An 18995-nucleotide genomic window follows, 5' to 3' on the forward strand; every position below is an offset into this window, starting at 1 on the left:
TGTCACCATGCGCCAAGCTGGAGTGCAGTGGCGCGATCTGAGCTCACTGCAACTTCTGCCTCCCGGATTCGGGCAATTCTCCTGCCTCAGCCTCCTGAGTAGCTGGGACTACAGGCGCATGCCACCACACCCAGCTAATTTTTGTGTTTTTTTTAGTACAGACAGGGTTTCACCATGTTGGCCAGGATGGTCTCGATCTCTTAACCTCATGATATGCCAGCCTCGGCCTCCCAAAGTGCTGGGATTACAGGTGTGAGCCACCACGCCCCACCTTCAGAGCAATGATCTTTTAAATACTAGTAATTCTGAAAATGTCCCCAGATAAAATGTTGCTGATTGTTTAAGAAATAAAGTGTACAGGAGGTAGAACCAATGAATGGCTAAAGTGAAAGAATTTGAAGATCAGCAGAGTCCAAAGGGGAAAGCATCAATGTGGCCAGTGTGATGTAAAGGACAGTACTACGAACATTACACATCTGAAGATAATATAGAGCAAAGAGAATGGTAAGTCAAGCTCAACCCTTCATTCCAAACTTTTTTTCATTGCAGAAAGCAACTAAAGGACTGCAAGAAAAGGGTGTGGTCAGCCACTGCAAATTCTGAAAAATATAATAGTAGAGTAAGACACTGTCTCTGCCACTGGGGGAAAAACTGATATATATTTTTAAGTTTTCTCTAATCAAATAACATTTTGCTCAAGGAAATTCGTTTGGGTGGTCAATTGGTTCTGTTGACACTCAATATAAGGCAATTGTTATTTTTTTATTTGAAATTCAGTCATAATGCTCATTTACTCTGACGGGTAGTGCTGACCAGAGCACTTCATCAGGGCAGAGGCATACAACAATTACCAGCCCAACAGCCAAACAAGAACACAATCCCATTCACAATAGCCCCTAAAAGAATAAAATACCTAAAAATACAGCTAATCAAGGAGGAGAAAGTTCTTTACAAAACACTGGTCAAATAAATCAGACATGACACAAACAGAAAAACCTCCCATGCTCATGGACGGGAAGAATCAAGGTTAATAAAATGGCCATGGCCATGATGTCCAAAGCAATTTACAGATTCAATACTATTCCTATCAAACTACAAATAATATTCTTCATATAATTAGGAAAAACTATTTTATAATTCATGAACCAAAAAGAGCCCAAATAGCCAAAGCCATTCTAAGTAAAAAGAAAAAAACTAAAGGTATCACATTACCTGACTTCCAACTATACCACAGAGCAGTAGTAACCAAAACAGCATGGTGCTGGTACAAAAAGAGACACATAGACCAATGGAACAGAATAAAGAGCTCAGAAATAATGCTGCACACATGCAACCTTCCAATTTTTGACAAAGTTGATAAAAAAACAAGTAATGGGGAGAGGACTCCCTATTCAATGCGATAGGGTCCTGGGATAACTGGCAAGCCATATGCAGAAAATTGAAACTGGACAACCTAAAAAATATATATCATTCTGGACATAGGACATGGAAAATATTTCATGACAAAAATACCAAAAGTAATTGCAACAAAACAAAAATTGGCCAGTGGGGCCTAATTAAACCAAAGAGCTTCTGCAGAACAAAAGAAACTAAAAATGAGAGAAAATATATGCATGCTATACTCTGGAAAATAGTCTAATATCCAGAATCTATAAGGAACTTAAATTAAAAAGCAAGAAAACAAAAATCCCATTACAAAGGGGACAAAGGATATGAAAAGATGCTTTTCAAAAGAAGACATTCATGCAGCCAACAAGCATATGAATAAAAGACTCAACATCACTAATTGTTAGAGAAATTCAGATCAAAACCACAATGAAATACTGTCTCATACTAGTCAGAATGTCTGTTATTAAAAATCAAAAAATACACTGCTAGTGGAATGTAAATTAGATCAGTGTGGACAACAGAATCCAGAGCCTGGATTTTTCAACCACTACACTATGCCACCTTTTTACTGAAGTATTTACATTGAGAGATAATGAACAAACATCAGTGTTGCCATCATTGCTTTTATATTTTTTGGAAATTCTGTTTTATAATTATCTTCCATATCATCCCACTACATCAAACAAGGCAGCTGATCAAGTAAGGGCTAAGAATCTATGAGTCTGTGGTCCCTTCCAGCTGTAACATAATAGGATAACATTTTAAATTGTATGGGTTTTTTTTGTTTGTTTGTTTTTTTGGTGAATGAAAGAAGACTCTTACAGAACTTTGAAACTTTAATTCATAACATGTTTTATCAAATAATAATTCAAGTGCTTTATAAACTTTCAGGAATCTACATTTTCACTTCTTTTCTTCTAGTTCAAAGCAGTCCAAGTCAGGAATTAGAACACACTATTTAAAATGGGAACAGACAATACAAATACATATACAATACATACAGCATACAATATAATACATGACAGACAATACAAAAAATAATCTGGAAAATTGTCAAGATAATGCTTAAGCAGAACCAAAATCCAAAAGAATTACTTAGAACATGTTTTCATAAGTTGAATTTATTTAACTTATTCTAAGTTAACTGGTAGAGGCAATATTTTGTGGAAAGTCTTATGTTAAATGCCTAGATTTATCATTTTGAAAAGATACTGAGTGAGCTATTAAAACTTTTGCATTTTAGTTTTCTCATTTATAAGGTAGAAATAAAAATACTGATCTTAAAATATTTGGGGGAAGATTAAAAGCAATGCTTATATAAACTGCCGGACACATGGCAAACCTTAATACATACTAATTCAGTACTCCTTTAAATTTACATATCAACACTACCTGATATTACTAATCTTTCCTTCACTCTTTCTGATTTGTGACTAAGAGGGAAAATTTTTATTTAAAGAATAAATGAGAAAAGTTATCTGTGGTTAACATAGAACAACAGTAAAATCAGTCATTAGAAATCTTAAAATTATGCAGCTTAATTCAGATTAATAAATAACCCATCAATTTTTTTAATCTTTTGTAAACAATTGTCCTCAATCTTCACAAATATCAAACACTGTAAATAGAAATGTGTTCATTTATGACTGTCTGCCAAATTAATTGAGTACAACTGCAATTGAGTAGAAAAATAAAAATATTACTTACTGTATGTGGCACTTGGCAATTTCAAAATGTGAAAACATTCATCCTCAAAATGCCTCTACAAAAATGTTATCTGTGGAGGAAGAAAAAAAATAATTCAAAAGAGTAAGCAATTTGTCAAGGTCATAGGAAAAACTAATCCAGACCAACACACACTTAAACACTATACACTGTAACATACTAAAATAGGTTTTGCAAAATGTAGACTACACATCTAGCAAATATAATGGGCTGATGAACAGAAATATTCCCAACTATATGCAAATACTCCAAAACATCAGTCAAGGAGGACACTTTGAAGAAAGAAGTAAGAAAAGTCTGCATATTAGCTTCAGAATTATATGCAAGAAACGCAGTGCCCCCAGAATACTGGCAGAAGAGCATAAAAGTAATTGTAAAATATGAGATGTTCATAAATAAACATATTTGGAGAGCTGAGGTGACTACTCAAATATTTCAAGTTTTTAAAAGGTACTATTATCTGATATATGAGGATCACTGAGTTAGAAGAGAATTTTGTTTGATTTATCCAGAGAGTTGCACCAATTCACTTTGTAATTGCATTTCAATTCTAACTGAAAATGATGCACTGAGAAAAATGCACGCATGAGACCTGCATACCTCACAAAAATACGTAAACAGATCCATTCTCTGTGTTTCAGAATATCAATGTGATTATAAGGAGAGAGTGATTTAATCAAGCATTATTAATTAATTTGTTTGTTTTAGAGCAGGGTTTTGAAAGGGGATATTGATTTTGAATCTCATAATATTTCAACTTAAATGGGTTTTATGCCACTGAGTATACACAATGTTATAAAACAGCCATTCAAAGAAAAAAAAAATAAAATACAACCTAATGAAAATTATCAGCCTGGTCAACATAGTGAAACAACCTCTTTACTAAAAACACAAAAATTAGCTGGGCATGGTGGCAGGTGCCTGCAGTCCCAGCCACTCATGAGGATGAGGCAGAAGAATCACTTGAACCCAGGAGGCAGAAGGTGCAATGAGCTGAGATCGTGGCAATGCACCCCAACCTGAGAGACAGAGTGAGAATACATCTCAAAAAAAAATTATACATAACCCTTTAAAAATACAGTGTGTTCTTTCAGACAGATCAGACACACTATGAACAAAACAAACAAAAATTCTCTTAAGTACCAAACATCTTTAAAGGAATATTATTTCTCAGTAACAAACAGAATTTCTGTTCAGAGAGATTTGGGTCTTTGTGGTACTAAGCAGAAATTCCAGCTTAATAACACAGAAGTTGTGCTTTTGTGTTCACCAAAATCAACTGTAACCAAATCAACAATTCAACATTCAGAATAAACATTTTGAATAGAAAATCTAATTTATTTTGCTCTAGTATGTTAGAGACACTGGGATTGCACAGGTCTCTACCTAGCCCATGACTAAATGATTTTACTAACATTTTACACAGAACCTCTCAAACATATAGTTATCAAGCTTATAGTTAAATGAAAAAAGTAAATCAAGAAATGCCCAAGAAATTTTGTATTTTCTAAATTTAAAACTTAGAACATAAAAAGATATATATTCATCTTCACATATAATTCAATTGAATTATAAAGTTATAATAAGTAGCAGATTTCTATATTTCTTCATACTTTAGCATATTCATCCTCATGGACAAGAAGACTGAAGTGAACACTAATTACATGATTTCTCAATCTGACACAGCAAACAGGAGGTAACCCTGGGCTCAAAACCAGATTTTCTGACCTGGGTTTCATCTTACTACAATATCTTCTAGTTTCTAGGTTGCATCCAAAGCAGAGGTTGAACACTGGGGACCAGAAAACCAAATCTGGCTTACTGGTGCATTTCGTCTGCCCCAACCATGGTTTTTAAAATATTACCCAATATTCAAAAGCAGGGTATTTCTCAAAAAAAATCCTCATATCTAGCTTTTTTTAAAAAGTGAAGATTCTTACAAGGCCAGACTCAGGCATGAAACAGAAAAATGGATGCCCCTCTTCTCTTAGACAGCACAAATTTTCATACTCATCTACTTTCTACTTGTATAAACCATCTTTTACTCTGCCAGTTTTAAACACTAGAGTGTTTTGTACCAAATCCAAAACCTCCTTTACTAAGAATTGCCATCATTTTTCTTTTTTGCTGTGAAACTGAAGGATTTACATTATTATTCTCAAAAAATGTACTTCGTCAATTGAAACAACCACTTAAAATACTACATTTCACTGGATTCCTATAATCAGGTGCTATTTATTAGTTATCTTATTTTAATCTATATACGTTTTAAAATGTTGTGGGTTTGAATTTCCATTTTTTAAATATATATTTGATAATTTTCATAGCTAAGGGAAAATTACAAACATAACTGATTAGTGCATCATCAAGTGAAAGAATGAGTGATCTCAAATAATGATTTTACATTTACTATAGACATGTCTATCAGAGAGCTATTTCCTGGATTGATAGGTATAATAACTATGATATATTAAAAACTTCAATTTAATTGGATAAACTGGATTAAGAGAACACTAACAGCTAAAGGTAGAGTCATGCAATCCACAAATTTTGGTTAAATAATGGCATACTGCAATTGTCTTCAAATATCAACACATTTTACAGAAAGTATAAAAATATGGACTGGCATTTTGAGGAAATCAGGTAGGAATCACCTAAATCTGAATCTGTTCACATATCAAAAAAAAAAAATACATACACCTAACAAAAACAAATAACACACAAATCCTAGTCCTTCAGCAAAACTGGAAGTAGGAGAATAATAAACATGTCAGATTATATGTAAATAGAAAATTAGACACCAGTTTATAAAAGAGTTATCTTTCAAGCTCCCACTACATATACAGATATACGGGGTCCAGAAAAACTGTGAGAAAGCAGATAAAGGAAACCAAAATTCCTAAGGGTGACATGAAAATCGCTCACAGAAAATCCATTTAAACTATGAAAATTCCAAAAAATTATCCTGGCATATTAGAACATGGACACAGAAAGAAGACTTAAAAATATATGAAATTTGAGGAGACATTTTTTTTTTCTGGAAGAAAAGCAAGTAAGGCATTTATCAAATGATGGGGATATGTCAAAAGAACACAAGTCCTAGCTTCAAGAGGCTCTTACTGGTCTAATCTGAGACAATTGGGAAATAAAAATAAATAATTATTGTAATGGGTTAAAATTTATTACAGAAAATATAATAAATGAAATTAAGAAGGGAAAACTCTTTCTGCAAGTATCACCTAAAAAGTACAGACTGACTGATGGAGTTAGAAAATCACCATAATATTTTAAGTAAATGATTCAGTAAAGAAAACATTAGTGCATCAGCACCAGTGCATGAAAGTGTGATAACAAACACAGAATTTCCAGTCGAAAAGTATCTTCTCACAAAGTACTTATTAACTACAATGGGGAAAATAGTAACTAGCAGTGGGGTAACTTGGCAGAGACCACCTTAACAAATTGATCAAAGAAGACATCATTAAAAATCAGACAAAAACGACATGCCTCCAAGTATCATCCACTTGAGAAAAACACATCACTTTTGTTGTATGCCTGCCAAAAACGCAAAACCAGAATTAACCATTAGGAAACATCCAGTAAAGCCAAACTGAGAATATTGCACCTAATATCTTATCTGAACTCTTTAAATGTCCAAGTAATTAGACTGAGGATATGTTCCAGATAAAAGGACTTTTAAAGATAAGATAACAAAATATACCTGGGATCCTAGATATATACTGTGAGTTGCACAATAAAAGTAATATTGTGTCAATACTGAATATCTTTAAAGGTTATTCTCTGGATATAAAGGACAATGTCCTTATTCTTAGGAAATGTACACTTAAACACTTCAGTTAAGGAAGCATGAGTCTGCAACTTATTCTCAAATGATTCGAGAAAAAAATGTGGTGTGTGTGTGTGCACATGTGCACACACAGGTATAGAGTAAGAAAGCACACACAGAAATTATGCAAAAGAGGCAAAATGTAAACAACTCTTGAATCTGGACAAAAGGTATTCTTAAACACAATTCTTGAAAATTTTCTGTACATTTGAAACTATTTGAAATTATGCAACAAGGTAAAAATAAATAAAAAATAAAATCTTTTATTTCAATCTAGACATTTATATTTAGGAATCACAGAATAATAGTCAAACATATATCAAGAAAGTCTTTTTCAGAAGAGAACAACAGACACTGGGGCCTAATTGAGGCTGAAAGGTGGGAAGAAGGTGAGAATCAAAAAACTACCTATCAGGTACTATGCTTATTACCTGGGTGACAAAATAATCTGTATACCAAACCCCCGTGACACACAATTAACCTATATAACAAATCTTCACATGTACCCTTGAAGCTAAAATGAAAGTTAAAAATAAATAAATCATAAAAAAATTTAAAGGTTAAAAAATAATTCAAAATCATCCATGTTTTTGTATAATTAGTAGAGTAAGAAATCCAGTGATAACTTACATACTATATATCATATAGTGTTTATTTATAATTTATATATTCATTTATATTAAATAATTAGATTAAATGAGACATATATATTTATTCACAACTTACATATTGATATATACCCATTAAATATATAAAATAAAGGAGCACAAGAACAAATGTAAAATCTAGTTTAGAGTTTTAAAATAAACCACACAAACAACACTACATTATAGTAGCAAATTAAGCAATGTAAAGTTAAATAATAAAATGATAATCAAAAAATAAATGAAAGTAGGACTTCAAGGAAAAAAGACAAAAGGTTATCAGTCTTTAAAGATTAGCAATATAAATGTTTTTTTTTCTTATACAATTAGTTTCCTAAATTAAAAGTTGCAAATTCTTTTAAATTCAGGAAAAAATAAAAATATAAAATCATCCTTAATTTCAGAAACAATATAACTATTCTGTTCTTATAGAATATTACTTAAAGAATTATATAATATAAACTATATTATGATTATATTCTCTTTTTACTTAATTGTTAATTTCTTTGTATAACAATATCATCATTTTTATTATTACACTACAAGATCACTTCACTGATTAATATCCTGCTGCTATGCCATCATTTATATACTTTCTAAATATAAATTATCATCAAATATTTGTGACAAAAACAAGATACTGTGAAGGTCCTTGTGCACATATCTTTTGCCATAGCATGATTGTTTCCTTAGGATAAAACACCCAGAAGTGACATTTCTGGGTCAAGTAGCATGAGACTGTTAAAATTTGTTAAACCATATTTTATTAATATTGATATACCCAATTTTCCTATTTGACCATCTCCCAAATTAGGTTATATTTTACAATTCCTGCAGCTAGTTACAGTCATGACAAAGTGTTTGTTGCCTGGTGATGCCCCAACTTGACCCTAGTTTTGCATATCGTCATGCCTTCATTTGAGTTTTATGCACCCTTGGTATTCTACATGTTGAGTTTAATTACCTTTTAAAATGTCTTCAAAAAGATTACACCAAAAGGTAACACTGAAATGAAAAACTGTTTATATGAAAAGGTATGGAAACAAAGCAGCATCAGTAAAATAATTATTCATTTTGTTGAGATAAAAGAAAAAAAAAGAAAAATGCCCACAAATAGAGGAAGATGTGTTACAATCTTGAAACAGAACATAGAAAAAAAAAATGGTCATTACAGGATAAAGGATATAATTAAAGCAGGAAACACTACAGATCCTCCTGAACAATACAAACAACTATTCCAGGTCTCATCTCTAATTTATAGCAACAATGTGTCAAAATGCCTCAACAATACTAGCTATTACCATTTTAACACCATTTTAATCAAGGGTTCTCATAGAGAGTCAACTTATTTCCCTCTTTTTTAATTCCCATATTCACTTTAGATTCCTGCAAATTCCCACAGATTTAGCAGTTTTGCTTGTCTGTAGATTCTACATTGTGTATTCTTAAATTATGGAGATTATTACAAAAATCATTCAATTCAGTAAGTCCCCAATAAATACTTCTAAAGTCTTATTTTGTTTGCCTTACCAGGTCACTGATTCAAGGACAAGTAAGAGGCTATGCCTCCCTTTACACAAGACTACATTTTCTTTGCTGGTTGATCAGAACATCATGTCAGACAAAACTAAACCTTATCGAAATAAAGATGAACTTTTTGTCCTTTCATATTTAAGTTCTGTCATGTGTCAGAGAAGAAAATTACATTAACTGAGTGATTTGCTTCTCTCAGACATGTTGGTTCTCTCACCCCATTTCTTCTGCTCTTTAAGTGTATGGAAATCAATCATCACTGTGTCTTATTATTTTGTTTTCCTAAATATCAAAGCAAACTGATTAATCTTAACTTCTAAAATCATCTCTAGTATGTCCTCCCTTTTTCCCTTCCTGCTTGTCACCCCTATCTCTCTCTCTTTCTCTTAATTTGACCTTCAAAGCCACTAACTCCCTTGCACTTTATTTTTATTTTTATTTTTGTCTTACTTTAGGGACACACTATATCTGGCATTTCTCCCAGTGTAACTACAACTTGATAATGATCTCATGATATTTTCTCTTTTTTTTGAGACAGAGTTTCACTCTGTCACCAGGCTGGAGTGCAGTGGCGAGATCTCAGCTCACTGCAACCTCCAGCTCCCTGATTCATGATCTCATGATATTTTCCACCACAGGCATGACAAATCAGGATCCCCTGATTTGTACACAACCAGTAGTTAAACGTAACCACTCTATAATCCATCAGCCAATTTATATCACTGCATCATTCCATATCCAGTCTCTACATCATGGATAGATGCCATGTTGATGCATTCCCTAACTGAACATTACATCATCCATTCCTCTTTTTTATTCATCCAGTTGGAGAAAGGGAGATCGGCGGGTTCTGAAGCAGGGTCTCAAGAGATTCAAGTGGGTTCTCTGTTAATACTTTATTCCTTTTTTCATCATTGAATGTTTAAAGAAACAGCCAAAGGATTGTTCCAAACAGTCACTAGCCTATGTGAAGAGTGCTCAATGACAGCTCCTTCACCACTGGCCCCCCTCTACCTGAAGAAACAGAAGAAAATACTGGCTCTTCCATCTTCTGGGATGAAAACTGGAACATTTCTACTTTATTCACTACACTCCATTCCCGGTAAACACACAATAAAGCATGGAATATCTTATACCTTTTGCTTCATTATTTCCTAGTTTCTGAAGAAATGTGGCCTTTTCCTTTACATATCCTTACTTTTTGACCCATTCCACTTCCATCAAGTTATTCTAAAAAGTAATTAGATATACAGGCAAAATTTAATGTTCAAAGTACTTCATCAGTGTCATTTACAATGCTATGATTTTAAATCCATAAAAGCAACAATTAGGGATCAACTAGGTAAATTATGGCTTGTCCATATGATGAAATGCCATGTAGTCATAAAAATAATATCCCAAATAATATTTATTTATATACAGAAACCTAATCTTCAAAATAGTATCAATAATTGCTAAAATAATATGGAGAATAAACTAGTTGTGTAAATAATGTAATTTACATATACGTAAATACATGTACCTATATAAATATATAAATTCAGTATAACAATTTGCTATACCGTGAAATATTAACGTTATTATGTCTAAATGGTGTAAAAATGTAAGTAATTTCCATTTTCTTTTTCACACTTTTTCTAATTTTCCAAGTTTCTACAAAAATATGTATCATGTCATAATCCAAAAAAACACTAGTTTAGAAGCTGAAAGTCAACAACAGCAAAAAAGTGCATAGGTAAGAACCAATTGTACAGCTATAAATTAGGCAGAACCTCAACATTAAAAGAACTGGAAAATAGTATAAACCAAGTTGCAATGTAAGTAAGAAACAAAATCAATTTTCCAAAAGTTAAGAATGTATGATTTTTGGACAAATGTGGCTAGAACTATAAGGTGCCTCGCCAGTGTCTAATCTCTCCTTTCCTTGCTGATATTAGCACATTTATGCCCTTTGGCCTTTGCCTGTTCGATATGTAGTTATAATAAATGGAACTCTGACAGCTATTTTGAATGCATGAATCCTAGAATGAATACAAGAATCCAAGAGCTCTAGTAACGTTACAGAGGTCATCTTAGCAGACTTGGACTACCAACATCAAGATTTCATATTGTGTGAGTGAAGAATCAAGTACCAACTTCTTTAAGCCACTCTGGATACACACTGAGTACAATTCCTGAATGATACACGTCATCTAAGAATTTGCAGATAAAATTAACTTTTTTTTGTTATGGTTTCAATGAGTATTTGGCTAGCATATATTATTGAATATTAGAGTTCACATGTCAAATCATATTTAAAATGAAGGAAAGACAGAAATGGAAAGAATTAGCAGTTGGGAAATTAGGATATGTTAAAAATAACCCAAATAAAGAAATTTACATTTCATAAAAATAAAAGTTTAGTAGTTTATTTTTAGAAATATGATAGATTATTTTTAAAATTATAAGTAAAGAAATAGCTTTAACAGTACCAGGAGAGGTTATACTACACTTTAAGGCATGTCACAAAGATATATTCAATAGAGCATCATTAAATTCATAGCCCTTTATCTTACGGCATCGATATTTAACATTTTTTTCAAGACATTTATTAAATGAATGGTTGTGTTATGAACTTTGGTAGGTCTCAGAGGAACAATGAGAAATGTGATGTCTCCATTGTGAAAAAGCTTATCATCTAAAATGGGAGATATGTGAGGGCACCACTATGATAACAGGTTAAATGTTAGCAACAGCAGTAGAAACAAGATTCTATGGGAACAGAGAAAATAGAATAATTTTGCCTTGGGGATTTGGAGAAATCCTTTAAAAAGAATTTGCTCGTGTGAGCTGATCCTTGAAATGAGGAGCTGAGTAATTCAAGTTTGCAAAGCAATGTGAGCAAAGAAACAATCATGAGCTTCTATGGTAAGTCCAGGTAAAAGAGAATCAATTCAGTGAATCCTGAAAATAGATTAAGAAGGGGTAAAAAATGAGAGCAAGGCCAAAAAACTCATTTGGAATAGATCTCTAAGAAGGGTCTTGAAAGATATGCCAAAGAATTTGAAATTTAACCTGCAGAGCTTTTGAAGGTTTTTAACACACAGAACTTATGCTCATTCAGAGAGATCCCTCTACTGACAATGTAGAGTATTTAACAAACCACATGATGAGGCGCAGTTTTGTTTTAGAGAAACATATTAGTCTTGGATTTACATTAAGCACAACCTTGACTGAGGGCTGGCAGGAGTGACAGGATCAGCCCTTGAGATCCTTTTCGATCTTAAACATTGTGACTTATGTCTCCTGCAAACGAAACAAGTTCCAGGAAAATTCTTCTAAACGACAGAAGTGGCAGAACTCTGAGGCCACTTGGGTGAAAATCATAAAGGCGTTGTGATTTCAAATACCCAATGAGTTTGACAAGAAGCATATAGAGTGCACAATCTCTGACTAGCTAACAATGAAATTTGAGGGAAAAAAAATCACATGGAAGACATTCTTATAGCAAGTGGAAAGGCAGTTTCAACTATCCTTCTGGGAAAGCCAGACAAAAATTTGACTGACCTAAATCCTTTTTGGCCTGCATCATTTTGCAAAGTAGCCTCTACCACTCTGGAAGGCTCAGGGGACCTATCTGTGCATATGCAATCTAATTAAATGCATGCAGTAAGGACTTAATTGTGTAGAGCATTTTGCTAGGTACAGCACAAAAAGAATCCTGTCAGGCTGCCTTCTTGGATTTTCTAATCTATAAAAGGCAAATAGATGTAGCTATGCATCTATAGTTTAGGTAGAAGAAAGAATTTATTCAAGTATAGGAACAGGTAAAATTATATGTACTGACAATGGATGCTTCATGAGCATCAATCAATAAGTAGAACAACACCTTGGTAAGTTCCATTTCAAGGGGAACCACAGTTAAGGATCAGAGAATCAATGCCAGTGACCAGATCTCACTCCTGAGACCTACTGGAAGGGAAAAGAAAAGCTCTACTCTATTCAAGTTTAACAGCTCTAAACAGCAAGGTCAATCAAACAGTCTGAGGCACAACATGTCACAGGAGTGATGTGCTGAAGAAAGAAGAAACAAGCCAGCCACGGCACAGCATCAGTCTGGGGATACAAGCTCCTTCCCTTTCCTTTTGCTTTCTCTTCTGTTGTTGTTGTGCCATTCTAACAAGGACATTTAGCCTTGCAGAGGGAGACCCACATATACATGTTGGCAAAAAGAACTCACAAAATTTCTAATAAATAGAAGGTGAGAACCTGGATTGAGAAAGCAACATGTGAAAAGTTTTAACTTGGGTTGCAGTGTGAATTTTATCCCTAAGACCAAGTACATGGTATACAAGATCAGAATTCTTAAGTCCCATGAGTGACTGGTTTGATGGCAATCAGCCAAGTATATTATGAGATCAGAACTCTTGATATAAAACAACTATCTGTCCTTGAACCTCTCCACAGTGGTTGAAGGAATGAGGCACATATTTTCCCATAAAATACAGCTGCAAATAACATAATATGAACACATTTACTAAAAAACACAGAAAAGGAAAACTAAAAATTCTACAAAATAACATGTAACTTATACATTTGTAATTCATGATTCATACATTTGGAATATTGTTCATATAGATAGATGATGTTTATGTTTGTTTATGACACAAAGAGGCCCTTTCTTGATAGAATAGCCTTATGAAAACATGTAGCTCTATTTCACAGATGTTATTCTTTCCTGATTGAGAAAATAATTATCAGAAACAGGAATGAGAAAACAATTGTCTTGATAGCATGAGACTTCAGTAGGGCAGAGACTTCAGTAGGGCAGAGCCTTCACAGAAAGCAAGCAAAAGTACAGACACACTCACGAAAATAAATTTTGGCTAGTGGACCCCCAGGGTTTTAGAATTGCAAAAAGCATTCAATAGTCCATGAGCATAAACCCATTGCTGAAAACCCACTGGTAGGTAGGTATCTCAATAAGCTGGAAGTGCCTGATCTTGTATTTACATAGTGCTTTAAACTATGTAGATCTCAAAATCACTGGCCAGATTTATTAATTGGTTATGTATACTGACTGCTTAAGCAGGAATCATTTCATGCACCAATGAAGTATAGTCATTTCTATATTAAAATGTAGCAGCATTTTACTGGCCCACAATTTTATATACCCAGTTACTGTGAGATGTAGGCCTCTGGCCAAATGAAAGTGCATCGGTATTTAGTGAATTATAATAAAATGACAACTGCATATAATACAACATGATTAAAATCACATAATAAATGTTTCCCATCGCAAGAAATGAATACTTACGTGATTTTATAAAAATAGACAGAAAATAACTCCCACTACATGTGGAAGTTTTAGAGTATGTTAGTGCAGGGTAAAGAAGGGTAATGGTTGTCAGGAAGGCTTTGAGGTTGGTTAAAAACTCAAAATACTGAGTGGAACCTGACAGGAAAGTTACACTGGGCATAAAGTTTGGGATAAGGAAATTTTAAAAAAAAAATCCAGCTGGAAAAACTTAATTCGATCTAACATTAAGGTCAAACTAAACTTTAGAGTTAATAAGGCAACTGAAAATCTAGAATAAATCTGAATTATAAAATAAGGTCAGTAATTTATACTTAGTTTTAGTGGTATCCAAGACCAAGATCTTGAAGGACCACACTTAAAAACTGCCAGGAAACTTAGAAAAATGAAAAACCAACTTTCCATAGGAGCCATTTAGAGAAAAGCACACACACAAGTAGTTTCCATCAGCTCTGCTCTATGCTAGAAAAGAGAATATCTTTGATTCAGGCTAGTGAAAAATACATTGCAAAATTAATCATATTGCTAAATATTTTATAACTATGGAAAACATTTTTTGTGACTTACTAACTTCCAAGGTATCTGGTGTTGAATAAAATGAAGACTGTTCTAGTGAACTTACAGGGTTAATTATCAATTGACTAACACTCTATAAATAAAATAATTATAATTGATGTAATATGTTGGCAGACAGATGCAACAATACAAAAAAATGAATCAATTGTCTTTCTGTGACTTCATGTAATCTTGGTTGAAAATAGTTAACCTCATACGTGGTCCCCAGAAATGTCACGAGTTATTACTTGATTTTAAATATATTTTATGTAGAAATTGTTCCACAAAGTTTTTAAAGCTTGTAATAAAAATTTTTAATTACTTTTAAAATATATTCAAGTGGCACAGAAAACTTCAAGATGGAATGAAACGAGGGCCCTAAGGAAATACAAATTGAGGAGCCAACATTATTTCAGGCAGTACTAAAAATTGCTTGAATCACATAGGAAAAGTTCTAATAGGTTTTTAAAATAATTTCTTTACTTGCAATATGAAAAAATTTTTAAACATAAACACAATATTATTTAATAACCTATAATGTCCTTCTCATATAGTAAACTTACAAAACATACAATTTATTCCTGTACCAGTATTTTTTTAAATAACTATTTTGTTTTACTGAATATGTTTCTGGAGCTGAGGAAGTTATAGGTTACATTTAAAAATTAGTCCAGGTACATTTCAACATTCTGCAAATGATTTAGAAATAAATCAAAAACAGCATGATGCATCATTAGATTCCCACCAGCAGTTTATTAATTTATGTATAATTATCATTTGCACAAATTATTATGAAGGAAATGACAAACTACCAGTGCTCAAAACATATTCGCCTCACTTGGTAAGAAAAGAGAACTGGAATTGAAATATTTCTAAATGCAAAATCAATTACAATTTGTTATTTCAAATTATGCTTCTTCCAAATTAAAAAAGGAGAAAATCTCTAAATAAGCATGTATAAAAATCATTAAAAACTACCTATCACATACAGAAAATACAATCTGTGTTTCTAAACTTTGGGAGGCCAAGACGGGTGGATCACGAGGTCAGAAAATCAAGACCATCCTGGCCAACATGGTAAAACCCCATCTCTACAAAAAATAGAAAAACTAGCTGAGCCTGGTGGCAGGAGCCTGTAGTCCCAGCTACTTGCAAGGCTGAGGCAGGAGAATGGCTTGAACCCAGGAGGTGGAGGTTGCAGTGAGCCGAGATTGTGCCATTGCATTTCAGCCTAACGACATAGCAAGACTCTGTCTCAGAAAAAGAAAAAAGATTTAAAAATATACAGTGTTTCATCTTTTTTCATTCAGAAATGAAGAGTAGGATGGCAATGTTTTAAAATGTTCTCTATTTTCCATACTCACACACACAAAAAGCACTCATCTTACAATTTCTCTAAAAATCTTCCACACGATAAAAACAACATAGTCAAAACAGATCAAATAAGGGGGAAATGAAAGATGGCTACCACTTAACCCAGAACACCTAACAAAAATCAGCAGTGATGTTGGAAAGACCCAAATAAAGTTAAATGGAATAGAACATGCGTACTATCCTTGTTCGCAGCTTGATGAACTTTTTTGCAAAGTGGTATGCCATTGTTTAGCATTGTTAGTAATATGTACAGTATCATAATATTTACCATGAAATGAAGGCACCTTTGCCTTCACACATTTATCTTCCCTTCTCTCCTCTCTTAAATAAGATTTCTCAATATTTCACTGACACAGTTTTACTGTTTCTACTTCACTTGGCTTCAGTCCTATCTTTAACTCCTATTTATTTATTGGCACTCAGGGCCCAATTTTGCAGTAACTCCTTACAATAACTCTTCCAGGTGTGAGATTTTATTTCAAAAATCGGTTAAGCAGGCCAAATTTACTAGGCACCTGTCGCATTAGATACCAAAAGAGGCCCGTGGAAGAGGAGATACACTAATAACAGCTTGCATTTATTGAGCACATGCTAAGTGCCAAGCACAACAATCCATACATTACAACCACTGTCATCTGAACCCTCATACCATTTTATAAGGTGGATGAGAATATCTAGTTTATAGTGCTATGAGAATTAAATAAGTGAATATTATGTAGAGCACTTAAAAGAGACCTTCTTGCCCAGTAAGAGACCTGGATTTTATTAGTGTTAGCTAGTGTAACTATTATCTCCATTTTAAAGATAAGGTAACTAAATTTCATGCAGGCTATGCAACTGTCTTCTGTCATACTTCTCGAAATTAGATATAAGAATTTAAAACTATATTTATGTGATTCCAGGTATCATAAAATTAAACTTGTGTCTTTAACACTTAGTTGTATTTTACTTTCTCTCCTTACTTGAAGCTCTACATTCATCTTATTTTAAAATGAAGAGGAAGTTAATATGCTAAAAGGTCCTAACTAATTGCCATGAACTTCATCTATAATATGTAACTTAAAGGACCCCAGATTCATCAACCACTTGAAACAACAGGACAAAAGAGCTCTATCTGCCCACAAGTCATCGTCCTCAAATAAAGATCACCCAGAAAATGTTAAAATGAGACCAAGAGAGACTGTAATCACAAACTGTCGAGAAACCAGATATTCACAGCTTTAAAGAGTGCCTCATTGTTCATTTGTTTTTTTCTGATATCAGAATCCCCTAACCCTTCTTACTATAACAGACTAGGTTTTACCACATAAATTATTTTTCTCAGTTTTCCATAATATTTCTTGTGTTGTATGTATCCTACACTACGGGGGAAACTTGAAAACTTCCTCATTTCTCTCTCTCTCTCTTTCTCTCCATTTCTATCAATAGAAAGCTAACTATGATTATTTTTTTAGTTTGCTAATTCATGTTCATAGTTAAGAATGCTGAAGTATGAACATGTACACAGCAACAACCAGTAGGTTAATAATAATTTTGTGGGAACTACCCATATGCTCACATTAATTAGGAATAGCTAGTATCTTTATGGCAACTATTTCTGATCAGCTACAAAACTGGTACCAGCCCAAAGGATACTAAGGAGTGAACATTTTGAGAGCAGCTACTGATCTAAGATGGCAATATCTTCACATCTGTGAACGCTGAAATGGCCATCCTACATTTATCAATTCTTCTGTAAATCTGCAGGCACATCAGGTAATCACAGTAACTGGTACAATTTAATAACAGAGAGAACTATAAAATTTACTGTCTCTATCTGGAATCCACTACAAAATGTTGTTTCAAATTATTCCTCAGTGCTTTGAAAATGTTTAGAAAAACAGAGGTGAAATGGTGATAGGATCTTTTAAAGAATCATCTTGTAACGTGCATTTTTACACCAGCAAAAAAATTTTTAAGCCATAAGAAAATGAGGCCTTGAAGAACTAAAAAAGTTGTATCAAAATAATCCTATTTAGGATCTGGTTACACACATTCATAAAACTAAAGATGTATGATTCTGATTTGATTGGTAAAGTCAGTAAGACACAAAGTAAAAAATAAAAGGAGACAGGAAAGAGACTGAGAACCATTGTTAAGAAGGCAATGAACATCTTTACTCTAATAAAGATACACAGGAAGTAAGAGCTCTGTATTAGTCTTAGGATTTATACCTACAATAATTAGAATTCACTTTATTCTCAATAAAATGATAGACCTACCTTCATAAAGTAAACATTAGACTACAAAGTGTTACTGGGTATTTTTTAATACCAGTTGCTTTATTTTTATTTATTTAGAGACAGAGTTTTGCTCTTTTTGCCCAGTCAGCTCACTGCAACCTCCACCTTCTGGGTTCAAGTGATTCTCCCCACTCAGTCCCCCGAGTAGGTGGCACTACAGCCTTGTGCCACCATGTGCCGCTAATTTTTTTAAATGCCAGATGTAGGTGATGGGGAGGAAGGCAGCAAATCACACTGCCACGTGTGTTCCTATGCAACAATTTTGCATGTTCTTCACATGTACCCCAAAACCTGAAATGCAATAAAATAAATAAATGGGAAAAAAAAAAAAGAAAATTAGTTGATCAAGT

The 18995-nt window shown here is 33.3% G+C and overlaps 1 protein-coding gene across 1 annotated transcript in view; it reads right to left on the bottom strand.

Moving 5' to 3' along the window:
- Window positions 1–18995, bottom strand: part of GALNT13 (polypeptide N-acetylgalactosaminyltransferase 13) — a 596785-nt gene that overhangs the window by 564909 nt on the left and 12881 nt on the right. The window contains exon 2 of the mRNA XM_017523193.2: window positions 3097–3166. The gene's annotated coding sequence lies outside the window, so the exon portion shown is untranslated. The remainder of the gene's footprint in view (window positions 1–3096; window positions 3167–18995) is intronic.

The sequence above is a fragment of the Cebus imitator genome, unplaced genomic scaffold, assembly GCF_001604975.1.
Source record: "Cebus imitator isolate Cc_AM_T3 unplaced genomic scaffold, Cebus_imitator-1.0 Scaffold27, whole genome shotgun sequence".
Lineage (NCBI taxonomy): Eukaryota > Metazoa > Chordata > Mammalia > Primates > Cebidae > Cebus > Cebus imitator.